Genomic DNA, 16,550 nt, shown 5'->3' with positions numbered 1-16,550 from the left:
GATGAATGGATAAATATATGATTTAATGATTAATTTTACAGTATTAACCACATATGCCATTGAACATCTAGCTACAGTATTTAATATTTTAACTGTTAAAAATGATAGATCATTAAAAGCTTTGAATAAAAAGTACTATTTCAATAAAGTACTATTTCTCACTAAAAGTACTAAAAGTACTATTTCTCACTAGAAACTTCTAGTGAGACAATGAAGCAAAATGTGGCCAGTAGATCATCCATTTAGAATATCCAGAGAGACTGTTAAACATGTATGTATTTAAATACTTGAGCTAGATCCTCTGAATCAAATGGCACAAAAGGGCCTAAGATGATTGCAGTTTGTTTTTTAATAGACATCTTTCATGATTCTAAAGTACTGTAAAATTTGAGAAGCTTGTTACAGATGTATATGTGAAGAAAAAAAACTATTATGTAAAGTTTAGAGAGTTTGTGGAGAGATAATTTCTGGAGGAAAAAAATAAGAATCATCAGAGATATTTTGTGCCATGAATGTTAAATTACAAATCAGTGGAAATGGAGTCATCTTTTCAAGAGTACAGACATTGCCCTCCTTGTTCTAGAAGCTAAAACTTTTCTATCTCTATAAAGAAGCAAAACATCTATGTTGAGATAGGTAGTTTTTGTTCTATTAATTTAAAATCATCTCACATACTTTATACAATATTTTCACAAACACAAATCTACCCATTCGTGCTTTGTGGATAGGGATGAGGGGTGGGGAAGTGCAAAATAAAAGATTATTGGCTAAGAAAAAAAAAGAATCATAAGAAATAAAGATCTTGATAGGACAGGATTTTCTATTACTTTCTTAGAAAAGTAGAAAAATTTGGGACATATAACACAGGAGGAGGGAGGAGGGTTCAGGATGGGGAACACATTTATACTTGTGGTGGATTCATTTTGATATATGGCAAAACCAATACAATATTGTAAAGTTAAAAAAAAATTTAAAAAAATTAAAAACACTTTGAAGAACTTTGAAAAAAAAATGTTGTTGAGTCATTCAGGCATGTCCAACTCTTTGTGACCCCATAGACTGCCACCGGCCATGCTTCCCTGTCCTTCACTATCTTCTGGAGCTTGCTCAAACTCATGTCCATTGAGTCAGTGATGCCATCCAACCATCTCATCCTCTGCCGTCCCCTTCTCCTCCTGCCCTCAATCTTCCCCAGCATCAGTGTCTTTTCATTGGATTTTTGCATCAGGTGGCCAAAATATTGGAGCTTCAACATCAGTCCCTCCAATGAGTACGCAGAGTTGGTTTCCTTTAGGATTAAGTGGTTGGATCTTCTTGCTGTCCAAGGGGCTCTCAAGAATCTTCTCCAGCTGATACTCTAGTTTAGTCTTACATAACTATTATCTTCACATAAAAGCTCAAATTATTTTAAATTTTTCTCTTTCCTGATTCTGTATACATATACACAAACTTTTATTAAATATATTAATACATAATATATTGTATCCACTACAAATATAATTGTTCACTTTTAGTGAAGAGTTCATTGCTTTTTAGTATCTTGCTTTTATTCCTAGTGTTACTTATAGGACTCCTCCTATGATTTTTATGATTACTACTGACGTGAGGTCTTCCGTGTGATTTGATATTATGGATGTTCAATACTTTCTCACTTTTTAATTTAAGCAATCTCATTATAACACATTGATTAAGAAGGCACTGGCATCAGATAATTTGTATGTGAATTATAGTTCTCCATACTATACACAAGGAACCTCAGTTTACTCATCTATACAGTAGGTACAATTCTACTTATATTATGAGAGTGAATAAAGTAATACATGTAATAGGCCAGCATAGGTAGAGTGTGTGTGCGTGCATGTACATGCTCAGTCATGTCTGACTCTTTGCAACCCTGTAGACTATAGCCCATCAGGTTCCTCTTCCATGGAATTCTCCAGACATGAATACTGGAGTGGGTATAAGATGTAAACCTAAGTCCTTGTGTTTTTGCAATGTTTATTTTTGGGCTGATAAAATGAGCCCTGTGCATTAAGAATAGTTATCAATTTCTCCTAACACATTGTCTACATAATCTAGTTTTGGTAATGAGAAAGCTGACAACACTCTTATTTTCTTCCTTTGCAGGCAATATATCTTACTTCTAAAAGCTTTTCATAGTTTCTCTTTTTCCTTTGAGTTCAAAGATTTTACCATGTTATGCATCTTGTGGGCCATTTCTCATTCTTACTACTTGGAACTTGGCAGGCCATTTAAATATATGGAATTTTGTGTTTCTTAGCTCTGCTCAATTTTCTTTTAATATTCCAGATTTATTCTAATAGACTCCTGTCCCAGTCTAAGTGTGGTTGTGAAATTATACATTCTTCCCTCCCCTAACACACCCTCCCCCACCACCCGGTGCTAGCTCTAGCAAATTTGGCAGGAAAGTGAAAAGTGAAGTGAGAGTAAAAGTAAAAGTCGCTCAGTCGTGTCCAACTCATTGTGACCCCAAGAACTATACAGTCCATGGAATACTCCAGACCAGAATACTGGAGTGGGTAGCCTTTCCCTTCTCCAGGGGATCTTCCCAACCCAGGGATCAAACCCAGGTCTCCCACATTGCAGGCAGATTCTTTACCAGCTGAGCCACAATGGAAGCCAGGGCAGGAAAGGGGACAGGCACATAAATCCTAGTTTAGTCTCTTTTATTTTTTCTTCCATATATTTGTGTGTGTTAGTTATTTTTTTTTTAGTATTTATTTTTTGGATGATAGTTGAGTAAAAATCTAACTTATTTGAATAGTTCATTTTTCTATGTCATAATAATTTCCTTAATTATGTAATTATGTAATATCAATAACATCAGATATGCAGATGACACCACCCTTATGGCAGAAAGTGAAGAGGAACTCAAAAGCCTCTTGATGAAAGTGAAAGTGGAGAGTGAAAAAGTTGGTTTAAAGCTCAACATTCAGAAAACGAAGATCATGGCATCCGGTCCCACCACTTCATGGGAAATAGATGGGGAAACAGTGGAAACAGTGTCAGACTTTATTTTTCTGGGCTCCAAAGTCACTGCAGATGGTGACTGCAGCCATGAAATTAAAAGACGTGTACTCCTTGGAAGGAAAGTTATGACCAACCTAGATAGCATATTCAAAAGCAGAGACATTACTTTGCCAACAAAGGTTCGTCTAGTGAAGGCTATGGTTTTTCCTGTGGTCATGTATGGATGTGAGAGTTGGACTGTGAAGAAGGCTGAGCGCCAAAGAATTGATGCTTTTGAACTGTGGTGTTGGAGAAGACTCTTGAGAGTCCCTTGGACTGCAAGGGGATCCAACCAGACCATTCTGAAGGAGATCAGCCCTGGGATTTCTTTGGAAGGAATGATGCTAAAGCTGAAACTCCAGTACTTTGGCCACCTCATGCGAAGAGTTGACTCATTGGAAAAGACTGATGCTGGGAGGGATTGGGGGTAGGAGGAGAAGGGGATGACAGAGGATGAGATGGCTTGATGGCATCACTGACTCAATGGACATGAGTCTGAGTGAACTCCGGGAGTTGGTGATGGACAGGGAGGCCTGGCGTGCTGCGATTCATGGGGTCGCAAAGAGTCGGACACGACTGAGTGACTGATCTGATCTGATCTAATTATGTAAAATAAAACTTCTTCTGTATATTAAATAATATCTTGAAATACATTGAGCTATTTTAGAGCCATTATACTATAAGTCTTAATCTTTTTGAATCTAATCAGCACCATATTGTTTGAATTACTGTAGCTGAATTTAATACCAAATGTTTAATAAAATAAGCCCTTATGTATTAAAATATTTTTCAACTTCTCCTAAATATTTTATTCTTTCTGACCTACTTGTCAAAATAATACTCAAAATTTATATAAGCTTGATCTCACTTGAGTACAAATGTGTCAGAAATCTTAAAACTTCTCTTATGATGGCACAAGCCATGTGGTAGAATTGATACAAAGAATATTTTTGAGCAGATTTTTTTAGTAGTTTTAGATTTATAGAAGAATTGAGCAGAAAGTAGAGATTTACCGTATACCATCTTACCTTCCCTTCAGTTTCCACTATTATTAACATTTTACATTAGTGTGGTACATCTTTTAAGATTAATGAGCCAATATTGCTACATTATTACCAGCTAAGATCTATATTTTTAAATCAGGATTTACTGTTTACATTATATATTCTGTTAGTTTTGACAATGTATAATAACATTTATCCACAGAAGAGTTTTACTGCTCCAGACTCCACTGGGCTCCAACTACTTATCTTTCCCTTTCCTTCCCAACTCTTGGTGACCACTCATCTCTTTACTGTTTTCATAGTTTTGCCTTTTCCAGAATGTCATACAGTTGGAATCCTGTAGTACACAGACTTCATATTTGGAAGCTTTCTCTTAGAAATATGCTTTTAGTAAGACTCCTCAATATCTTTCTGTGGCCTGATAGCTATGTTTTCCAAATGCTAAGTAACACTCCATTGTATGGATGTACCACAGTTTATTCACCCATTGCAAGACATCTTAGTTGCTTTCAGGTTTTGACAATGTGAATAAAGCTGTTATAAACATCCATATGCAGGTTTTTATGTGGACATATTTCAACTCATTTGGATAAATGCCAAGGAATACAATTGTGGGATCATATGGAAAGACTATGTTTAGACTTGGAAGAATCTGTCAAAATTGTTTTTCTAAGTAGCTGTACCGTTTTATACTCACCAGCAATGAATAAGAGTTTCTGTTGTCTCATGTCCTTTCCAGTGTTTGGTATTGTTGGTGTGTGAATTTTAGACTTTCCAATAGATACATAGTGACATCTCACTGTTGTGTTAATTTGCTACTCATAATGACATATGATGTTGAACATATTTTCATGTGCTTATTTGCCATCTACATACCTTCTTTGATGAGTTTTCTGTTCAGATCTTTTGCCCATTTATACTGGATCATTTATTTTCTTATCGATGGCACCCTACTCTAGTACTCTCACCTGGAAAATCCCATGGACGGGGAACCTTATGGGCTGCAGTCCATAGGGTCACGAAGAGTCGGACACGACTGAGGGACTTCACTTTCACTTTTCACTTTCATGCATTGGAGAAGGAAATGGCAACCCACTCCAGTGTTCTTGCCTGGACAATCCCAAGGACAGGGGAGCCTGGTGGGCTGCCATCTATGGGGTCGCACAGAGTCGGACACGACTGAAGCGACTTAGCAGCATTTAGTTTTAAGGTTTCTTTCTATATTCTAGACATTCATCTTTTATCCAATAGGTGTTTTAAAAATATTCTCCCAATACGTGGCTTATCAACTCATCTTCTTGTTATTTTACAAATTAGAAATTCTTAGTTTTAATGAAGACCAATTTATCATTTTTTTCATGGATTGTTCCTTTGTTATTATTGTGTCCAAGAAGTCATCGCCAAACTCAAAATCACCTTAACTTTCTCCTATATTATCCTCTAGCAGTTTAATAGTATTTTGTTTTATGTTTAGGCATATAATCATTTTGAGTTAATTTTTGTGAAAAATAAAATGTCTGTTTTTAGGTTAATCTTTTTTGGCCATGTGGATATCTAATTGCTCTATTACCATTTATTGAAAGTACTATCCTTTTGCTATTGAATTGCCTTTGCTCCTTTGTAGCTCAGCTTGTAAAGAATCTGCCTGCAATGTGGGAGACCTGGGTTTGACCCCTGAGTTGGGAAGATCTCTTGGAGAAGGGAATGAGCACCCACTCCAGTATTCTGGCCTGGAGAATTACTTGGACTGTATATCCATCGGATCCCAAAGAGTCAGACATGACTGAGCGACTTTCACATTTACTCCTTTGTCAAAGATCAGTTGACTGTATTTATGAAAAAGATAATATTTTGAGAATTGAAATGCTTGAAACTGAGATAATTTGTCAGCTTATATACAAAAATTATGTTCTAGGAGGCAATATAATCAGAACACTGGCTTCTTCTGGACAAATTATTTGCATCACTACTAGATAAAAATATCCATAATTTAACATGTGACTACATAGTCTGGGTCAGAATCAATCACAGACAGTATGTCAAGGCATATCCTATACAGATCTGAGCTCAAATGTTACATCTTCAGGGAGCTCTTTCCTAACTATGCTGCCTACGTTTAGTTTTCTCCAAAAGGACATTTTATCAGATGTCCTTCTTTATATCCCTGGTCCTTATAACTTCTATGGACAAATAATAAGTGTAAAAGAAACAAGACCTCCCATTTGTCCAGCCCCCTTACATTTATGTTGGTCTATGATTTGCTACAAGAATCGAGGTATCAATTCCAGGTATGAGCATAGGAAACCTGTTGTGAGCCTTTCCACTTGCATTATATAGCTTGATGCAAAATGTAAGAAGACCTTGTTTGGAGATATAGGAGAGGTGTTGAGATCTGAGCAAACTGGATGACTGATTTCACACATGAAGTAAATCAGTCCAACAGTATTGTCTAGACAGATGCCTGAAACTACAGCAGCCACAGGGATAAAAAGAAATAAAATTTTGTGTGTAAGGAATTATGGAGTCATTTGTTAGCCCAATAAAACATAGGCTATCCTGACCAGACCAATATACTGTGTACAGATTAATACTGTCCGTACATATTTTAGATGAATAAGCAAAGCAAAATGAAGAAAATATATATTTAGTCCAATGAAAATATTGCTAAATGCAGCAAAATAATTTCATTACAAAACACAAGTGCATTTTATAATCATATCAACCTTCCAGAGAAGTAATAACAGGAGATTTCAGTCTAATTGTGTACACGTGCTTCATATGGCTATGTGACCCATGTACTTAGTAGCTACTAAGTTATGATTTACTTAGTTAGTTTCATCAGTTATAACTGATTAAAGTAAGATCCAAATTGAATCTAGTAATGAGAGGTTCTGGCTGAGGTACTTCAAAATTTCCAGGCATAAGAACCTAGAAAGCAGTTATGAGGATAAGGAGCAAACATTATAGGCATATCCAAGAACCAGTAAGATCAACTGTCACTTTCTACTTACATCGTTAATCTTCTCAAGCTCAAATTTTGTTTTTTGTTTTTTTTTTTTTTTCATTTTATTTCTGTTTTTTTTAATTTAATTTTATTTTTTAACTTTACAATATTGTATTGGTTTTGCCATATATCAAAATGAATGCACCACAGGTATACCTGTGTTCCCCATCCTGAACCCTTCTCCCTCCCCATACCATCCCTCTGGGTCGTCCCAGTGCACCAGCCCCAAGCATCCAGTATCGTGCATCGAACCTGGACTGGCGAATCTTTTCATATATGATCTTATATATATTTCAATGCCATTCTCCCAAATCATCCCACCCTCTCCCTCTCCCATAGAGTCCAAATTTTGGTCTGTATTCTTATCTTTTGACTGTTTAATCTTGGCCTCCATGTGTGTCCGTCTAAAGTATGATTTGCCACATACTTTAGGACACTGGGAATTTATAAACTATCTTTTTTCTATGTCTCATCAGTTGGCTTTCTAATAGGTTCTGCCAATAGGAAGCAGTGTTGGTAGATCAGAAAGTGGAAGGAAAAGAGAAGCTTTCTGATTGTGGTAGAGCTAGAGTTACTGAAATAGAATTACTAATTAAAATTACTAATTAGAATTCTAATTAGAATTACTTGGAGTAGGGGCAGCAGTGAGGTGCTATTGGACTTCAGCTTTTTTTAGATGTTTCAATATTGATCACCCATTGGTGTGCCCAGGACTACCAGTATAGCCTCTTCTAGTGTGTGGTACCTGATGCAGCCTGGTAGGCTCCTGCTCAGAGGTATTAGCAACTTAGGTTTCTTATCTGATATATTATCTCCTCTTCACTTTCATTCCTTCAGTTCTGGTCACCTTTACTTTGATCACTCAGTCCTCTGTAACCTGAGTAACCACTCAGCCTGTTTGAACAACATAGATTGATTTCTATTTCCCTGATGTCTTAGACATATTACAAGAAGGCAACGATGAGGGAATTAGTAATTTGTCTAAAACTCATTTTGCCATACAAATGAGTGAATGTGATATAATGCAGAGCAAACAGACATTGTGTATTTTCTGGGCACAGATTCCTTTAGTAGTTTGAGCTCTCTTGAAGCAAAACAAAAATTGAAGTAAATAATCACACAACCATTTAGGTAACCTGAAATAGCTGCCTAAAATTTCATGCCCTAAAATTCATGCACTTTACTCTGTTGGATACATCTTGGCATTTTATTTTATACATGATTCTAACAAGCCCTTTTTATCTCTTTGTTCAGCCCACTGTAAACTACCTTGGAATAACAATTTTATATGGGGGTGTTAGAATTACTCTTAAAAGCACAGTGACCAAAATGAAGGTAAATCATTAACAGATTAACAATAGAGGAAAAAGAAATACTCAAAAAGAGAAACATGAGAACTCGTAAAGTATCATACAGAATAAAAGGTACAGAGACATATTTATTTACAGCTTTAAAAATGTCTCCAAATGTATAAAATTGTCCATTTTTCTGACATTTTCATTAATACATTAAACTTTATTTCAGCTTTTATATTTTAAAACATCAATATACAGCTGTGTAAGAAAAATTATATAACAGATATTACTTGTTTTAATTAAGTTGGAAAAGTACAGAAGCATCTCTGATATCTAAATGGAAATACTCTAAATGGAAATCTCACTTAGGTATCAGAAGTTTCTGTACTTTTCCTACTTAATTAAAATAAGTAATATCTGTTATATGTGTGTGTGTGTGTGTGTATGTATAGGTTATGTCCATAGGCAGTTTTTACATTGATTATCCAGTATACTTTTTAATGGTGCCAGTTTTACACTTAAAGTTGTTCTGGTGTATGTCAGAAATTTCATGGCTATCCTATTCATTGGTAATATCTTTGTCATGATGTTATTCTGAAATATGTATTTTGTTAATATCTAGTGCTGTGCTTAGTTGCTCTGTCATGTCTGACTCTTTGTGATCCTATGAACTGTAGCCTGCCAGGATTCTCTGTCCGTGGGGACTTTCCAGGCAAGAATACTAGAGTGGGTTGCCATGCCTTCCTCCAGGGGATATTCCCAACCAAGGGAACAAACCCAGGTTTCCCACATTGCAGGTGGATTCTTTACTGTCTGAGCCACCAGGGAAGCCTGTTAATATCCAGTAGGTAACATAATCTCTGACACACGGTGGTAGTGACGGAAATTGTTGGTTGTCCTCAATATGTTGTATTCCTATTTTTCAAGAATTATACATGTCAATTCAGAAGTCAAGTGTAGCTGTGTGGATAAGTTCAGGTCAAGTGGAATATGAACAGGAATGTCATCTGGAGAGCTGGCAAATACATTGTACCTTTATTTCCAACCCCTCCTCCTTGTCACTCCTTGGGATGTGCATGCTTCATTTTCGAACGTGAGGTTTGGGGTTAGAGACAAACCTTTTCAAAACATGGCTGAGATCTGAACAGGAAAGACCTTGGTTCCCTGGAGAGTTCATAGAGCAGAGTCAGTAACCACTTACCTCTGGAGTGTTTATACAATAGAGAAATAAACATGTATCCTGTTTAAGACACTTTTATTTGCAGCCAAATACAGTCTTTCCTGAGATAGTAGATATTTAATAAATGTCCAAAGGGTGCATCAATTGTTGAGTGAAGATCAAGCTAACATTTGATCAAAACTAGAGACCATGTTTTATTTAAAACATTTTCAGCAGTGAAGTGCAAAAAATACAACTCCAATTGCTCTGAACAATATTAATATATATTTAGTCAGATAACAGAAAAGCTACAACTAGCACAGGATTCAGGTCTGATGATTTAATGCCACAATAGTATCACTATTTACACACATTCTTTCTGTGGTCTTCTTCAGCCATCCTTTGGCAGTCTGGGTGGATTTAGAATGATTGCTGCAAACAACAGCAATTTTTATTCAGCAGGAAAGGGATGACGGTTGTCTAGATTTTAAAGGTGAAGAACTTTTCTGAGAAGTGAGTGGTAAACTATCATTAGCTTGAATTGTACTTACTCTTGTCACCATTAGAATCCTATGTGCTGATTGACTCGGCCCACGGTTTTTAAAGCAGTAAAATGGCAAAGAGGATGAGATACTCTAGAGTTTTAGAAATTTACTATTTGTTTCTAAAAATGACAGTGTTCAGAAAATTATAGCAGGTTTTTATTTAAAAGTTTAAAAAGTGATACATTTAGCTTTAAGGCTGTGTTTGCATGCATGCTCAGCTGCTCAGTCATGTCTGATTATTTGTGATCCTATGGACTGTGGTCCGCCAGGCTCCTTTGTCCATGGAATTCACCAGGCAAGAATACTGGAGTGGGCTGCCATTTCCTCCTTGATGTTGTTCAGTTGCTAAGTCATGTCTGACTCTTTGTAACCCCATGCACTGCAGCAAACCAGGCTCCCCTGTCTTTTACTATCTCCCAGAGTTAACTCAGATTCATGTTGATTGAATTGGTGATGCTATCTAAACATCTCATCCACTGCTGCCCCCTTCTTCTCCTGCCCTCAATCTTTCCTAGCATCAAAGTCTCTTCCAAAGAGTCAGCGGCTCTTCCCATCAGATGGCCAAAGTACTGGAGCTTTAGCTTCAGCATCCAGTGAATATTCAGGGTTGTTTTCCTCTAGAATTAACTGGTTTGATTTCCTAAATATTCTTAGGGTTACAATGATCACAAATACAGAGGTTTTACATTATTTGATTTGCAAAGTTAAACCTGGCAGGTCTGTCTTATTTTTGCCCTTTTATTTCTTACTTTTGAGTATTTGGCAGGACTAATCATGTTGATTGACATGTGGTAAAAAGAGACTGCTGTGAAACTGCTTCTGAGAAATAAGTTGCTGATGAAAATGGTGCAATTTAAGATTTTTAAATAAAGATGGAATAACTTTAATATTAGGAGATGCATAGATTTCAGAGGAACTGGAATAAAGCATATTTTTGGACTCATATTTGCTAATAATTAAGCTAAATTGTAAATGCCAGTAGCATTTGCTGTCAAAAGAGACAATAAGACTGAAAAATGTCTAGAAAAGTTTTCTTTATGATTTGTTACATTGGAAATCAATCTGAGAAAATTATGTAAAGTAGTTATCAGTGGCTACAAGGTGAACTGTACATTTTTCTTTGTACATATACTTTCAGTCTTCTCAATTTTCCAGGTTAAATATAATATGGAAAGAATAGATAATAAGGCACATTCCTCAATCTCACACTTTCTATTACTTTAAAAATTATTTTTACTTATTATAGAAAAAATACAGTGAAAAGTGTCACTAAAATACAAGAGGTTTAGAGCAAGGCGATAAAGAAGGTTCTGCTAGAATTAGAGAGTTTACTGTCCTGGCAGAGAACACCCTCTGAAGTTCACAGGGAACACTCACCAAATTCCATGAGGAGAGGAGTTTATCTCTGGATTACTAGTAGCTAGCAGTGTGCCTGGAGCAAAATAGAGGTAATATACATATTGATTACATGAATGGATAAAATGTTACAAAATCTTGTCTTCTCTAAAGGAGGGAATCAGTAAGCAATGTCAAGTGTGTTCAGGAAGACTAGTTTGATCCAAGTCATCCTTAACAGTAAGACTATACCCAGTGTTACCATGAATGAGGAAAAGAAACATGAGGCACAGAAATTGATTTTTTGTTTTCTCTACTAAAAAGAAAAACAAAAACATGTATTTTTTGAGCATATTGAATCTATATTATATAATTATATCTCCATATGAATGAATAAGTAAGGAAGTATGTGCCTTCTCTACTAAAATGTCTAACAACAGAGACCCTTCGAATAAGACAAATTCCCTGAGCTACAAAACCAGCATACCACTGTCAAATGTAACATTGGAATAAGAGCACACATTGGCCCTTCCTGATTAAAAGTTTCTAATTCTTTCATGATGTTTTCTGTCCCATTTAAATCTGTAATCAGCTATGGCTCTTACATACATCAAACAAGCAGCACCAGGCTTAAAACAACAGTGGAAATAAACTAAAACAGGCAAAAAAAAAACAAAACTAGTTTTGCAGAAAATTTGAAAAATTATAGCATGGCTAAGTGTTGGTTAAACTGGGAAAGCAGAAAGTCGCATTTGGGAGAAATTTACTCCCTTCAGTAACTTTTCTAGGATTTCAGAATTCTCCCCCAAAATTATTTTTGCTTTTGTAATTCTAAATTATGAGAATCCCCTTCAATTTTGTAAAACTTTAGTGAGGAAACAAATATTCATCATATCTTCAGACACAAAACCCAAAAAAGGAATGAATACAAAAGGAAGCTCATTCAAAGGGACAAACAAGCCTGATTTAAGGAAAAGCCTCTGATGCCTTGCCCTTGAACTACCAAACACCTGCACAATTTCTTATTGGCATTTAAAGGCATGCAAACAATGTTTGCTCCTCTCACATCACTTACATTCTGATTATTTAGAAACTCTTTTTTTTAATAAATGAATTGATATGCAGGGGGTGATAATCAGTAACAAATATATTTAATCGTCATACCTGTGTGTAAAGACTGCAAGCAGAGATAAGTAGCAGTGAGTAGTTGTCCAGAGGAATGATAGCTCTGAAGGAAATCAAAATACTTTACTACATGACACAACCCAACATTCCTATGCAAACTCTGCCAGTAAAACCATGGAATTCAGAATGTAAACCACACTAACGGAAAGAGGCCAATAGATCTGGCTGTTCAGGGTGTTATTTGAACTGGTAGAGGAATGTTGAGTCACCATAACTTAAAATTTTACCTAGAAAGCAAAAAAATGGTAGACTTTATTAGAGATAAATGTCAATAGTTCATAAAGGCATGCTAGAAGTATCTCTTGAAATAACTCAATATTCCCAGGATCTGTATTATATGAAAGAGAATAGAAAATATAGCAAGGAACAGCAAATTAGATAAAAGTGATAATTAAGAATACTCATTTTGGAGTTATCTGGTTGTTCTTCATATGTGATTACTATAGTTCTATGCTTATTTGAGGGACAGTAAGAAAATAACTATGAAATATGTACATGTTATATACTGTGCCTATATGAAAATGTTAGTTATTCAGTTGTGTCTGACTCTTTGCGACACCAGAGACTGTAGCCCACCAGGTTCCTCTGCCCGTGGGATTCTCCATACAAGAACATTGGAGTGGTAGTTTTTCCCTTCTCCAGGGGATATTCCCAACTCAGGGATTGAACCCAGGTCTCCTGCATTGTAGGCATGCATATATATATATATACACACACAATATAAATATATAAGTATGTATAAGGATGTATTGCACTCATCTCACATGCTGGTAAAGCAATGCTCAAAATTCTCCAAGCCAGGCTTCAACAGTACATGAACCGTGAACTTCCAGATGTTCAAGCTGGATTTAGAAAAGGCAGAGAGGGACCAGAGATCAAGTTGCCAACATCTGTTGGATCATCGAAAAAGCAAGAGAGTTCCAGAAAAACATCCACTTCTGCTTTATTGACTATGCCAAAGTCTTTGACTATGTGGACCACAACAAACTCTGGAAAATTCTTGAAGAGATGGGAATACCAGATCACCTGACCTGCCTCTTGAGAAATCTGTATTCAGATCAGGAAGCAACAGTTAGAACTGAACATAGACCAACAGACTGGTTTCAAATAGGGAAAGGAGTACGTCAAGGCTGTATACTGTCACCCTGCTTATTTAACTTATATGCAGAGTACATCATGAGAAACACTGGGCTGGATGAAGCAAAGCTGGAATCAAGATTGCTGGGAGGAATATCAATAACATCAGATATGCAGATGACACCACCCTTATGGCAGAAAGTGAAGAAGAACTAAAGAGCCTCTTGATGAAAGTGAAAGCAGAGAGTGAAAAAGTTGGCTTAAAGCTCAACATTCAGAAGACTAAGATCATGGCATCCAGTCCCATCACATCATGGCAAATAGATGGGGAAACAATGGAAACAGTGACAAACTTTATTTTGGCGGGCCTCCAAAATCACTGTAGATGGTGACTACAGCCATGAAATTAAAAGATACTTGTTCCTTGGAAGAAAAGTTATGACCAACATAAACAGCATATTAAAAAGCAGAGACATTACTTTGCCAACAAAGGTCTGTCTAGTGAAAGCTATGGTTTTTCCAGTAGTTATGTATGGATGTGAGAGTTGGACTGTGAAGAAAGCTGAGCACTGAAAAATTGATGCTTTTGAACTGTGGTGTTGGAGAAGACTCTTGAGAGTTCCTTGGACTGCAAGGAGTTCCAACCAGTCCATCCTAAAGGAAATTAGTCCTGAATATTCATCGAAAGGACTGATGCTGAAACTGAAACTCCAATACTCTGGCCACCTGATTTGAAGAACTGACTCATTGGAAAGGGCCCTGATGCTGGGAAAGATTGAAGGCAGGAGGAGAAGGGCACAACAGAGGATGAGATGGTTGGATGGTATCACCGACTCAATGGACATGAGTTTGAATAAACTCTGGGAGTTGGTGATGGACAAGGAGGCCTGGCGTGCTGCAGTCCATGGGGTCACAAAAAGTTGGACATGACTGAGTGAGTGAACTGACCTGATAAGCATGCATGTATACATAAGGAATGAAGAATGATAAATGTCATTAACATAACCTGTTAACTTTAAGTCCCATAAACGTTGTAAAATACTCAGAACTATATGAAGACACTAGTCTTAGGCTGATTTTGTCATTCATTAAGTTCAAATATGATTTAATTTTTTAATTTGTATTATGGTATAGTTCATCTACAATGTTTTGTTTCAGATGTACAGAAATGTGAATCAATTATACACATACATATATCCACACTTTTTAGATTCTTTTCCCACTTAGGTCACTACAGAGTATTGAAGAGTCTCCTGTGGTAGAATAGGTTCTTATCAGTTCTATTTTATATACAGTAGGGTGTATGTATCAATTCCAATCTTGCAATTTATCCCTCTCCACCCCTTCACCTCCTCCCCAAACCATAAGTTTATCTTCTACAGTTGTAACCCATTTTTGTTTAGTAGATAAGTTCATTTGATTTTTATTTTTTATTTTTTTAAATTTTATTTTATTTTTAAACTTTACATAATTGTATTAGTTTTGCCAAATATCAAAATGAATCCACCACAGGTATACATGTGTTCCCCATCCTGAACCTTCCTCCCTCCTCCCTCCCCATACCATCCCTCTGGGTCATCCCAGTGCACTAGCCCCAAGCATCCAGTATCGTGCATCGAACCTGGACTGGCAACTCGTTTCATACATGCTATTTTACATGTTTCAATGCCATTCTCCCAAATCTTCCCACCCTCTCCCTCTCCCACAGAGTCCATAAGACTGTTCTATACATCAGTGTCTCTTTTGCTGTCTCATACACAGGGTTATTGTTACTATCTTTCTAAATTCCATATATATGCGTTAGTATACTGTATTGGTGTTTTTCCTTCTGGCTTACTTCACTCTGTATAATAGGCTCCAGTTTCATCCACCTCATTAGAACTGATTAAAATGTATTCTTTTTAATGGCTGAGTAATACTCCATTGTGTATATGTACCATAGCAAAAGTTCATGTATTTCATATTTACTTTCCTAAATATTTATATTATAAAATCATTTAGCTTTTATATGCTGATTTATTTTCACTTGTAAACTGTATATCTTGAAAGAGATTTTGACAATTAGGTAATATAGGGGCTAGAATCTTCAAATTAATAACAATTTATGGGAAATGTGGGCAAAGTACTAAAGTTTTAGAAAAACTAAATTATCCCTATGTACATACATATTTTATTTGCCTTAAATGTATAAATATGATTGCATCATCTTTATAAAAATATACACACAAATATGTACATCAAATTGTGCTATATGTATTTTATAATATGCAATGACTGTAATACCATAAAGTTATTTCTGTCAACTAAATTTCAGTCTGAAAATATCATGTAGGGCAGAGGTCCCCCAATCCCCAGGCCATGGACCAGTACCGGTCCGTGGCCTCTTAGGAACCAGGCCATACAACAGGAGGTAAACAGCGGGAGTAAGCAAGTCTTCTTCAGCTACCCCCCATCACTCTCCATCACTCACATTACCTCCTGCACCATCCCCTCCAGCCCTGCCAGAACCATCAGTGAAGGAGACCCTTTCATGAAACTGGTCCCTGGTGCCAAAAGGATTGGGGACCACTAGTCTAGAGTTGTCTTTTCACCTCTGTTTAAAACAACTGTTACCTCTTAAATATAAGCTTTGTTTCCAGTGTAACTGTGGATGAATAAATTAATCATGTGTTCTAACATAAAAAGACAGAGGACAATAGTCCCCAAGGGAGAAGTGAATGCAAATGAACTGACGGATTTAATACTGCAGTGCAATATTATGATTTTCACTCGAGCAGATGGGAAATAGGGGGGATGTACAATCTCAAAATCATCAGTTTAGTTGACTTTTCCCTGTTCCCAGACTAAAAAATCCATCACCAATCTGAATATCAGGATACAATTCCACAGCCCCAAAGACTTTAATGTTGCAAACTC

General features: G+C 36.3%; 1 long non-coding RNA gene across 2 annotated transcripts in view; it reads left to right on the top strand.

Moving 5' to 3' along the window:
• The window catches only part of LOC147361809 (uncharacterized), a 111,262-nt gene that overhangs the window by 53,211 nt on the left and 41,501 nt on the right, over positions 1–16,550 (top strand). Inside the window, exon 2 of one of the 2 annotated variants that reach the window (XR_015137647.1) lies at positions 5,659–5,938. The exons of the other annotated variant lie outside the window; for it this stretch is intronic. This is a non-coding gene — a long non-coding RNA (uncharacterized LOC147361809). Of the gene's footprint in view, positions 1–5,658; positions 5,939–16,550 lie in introns of those variants that run through there. 2 annotated transcript variants of the gene reach the window in all.

Source organism: Bos grunniens, chromosome 12 (genome assembly GCF_055505025.1).
Source record: "Bos grunniens cultivar Pamir isolate PY7600 chromosome 12, Bosgru_T2T1.0, whole genome shotgun sequence".
NCBI classification, from domain to species: domain Eukaryota; kingdom Metazoa; phylum Chordata; class Mammalia; order Artiodactyla; family Bovidae; genus Bos; species Bos grunniens.
The sequence above is the reverse complement of the archived record's forward strand: the minus strand, read 5'-3'. Positions and strand labels throughout refer to the sequence as shown.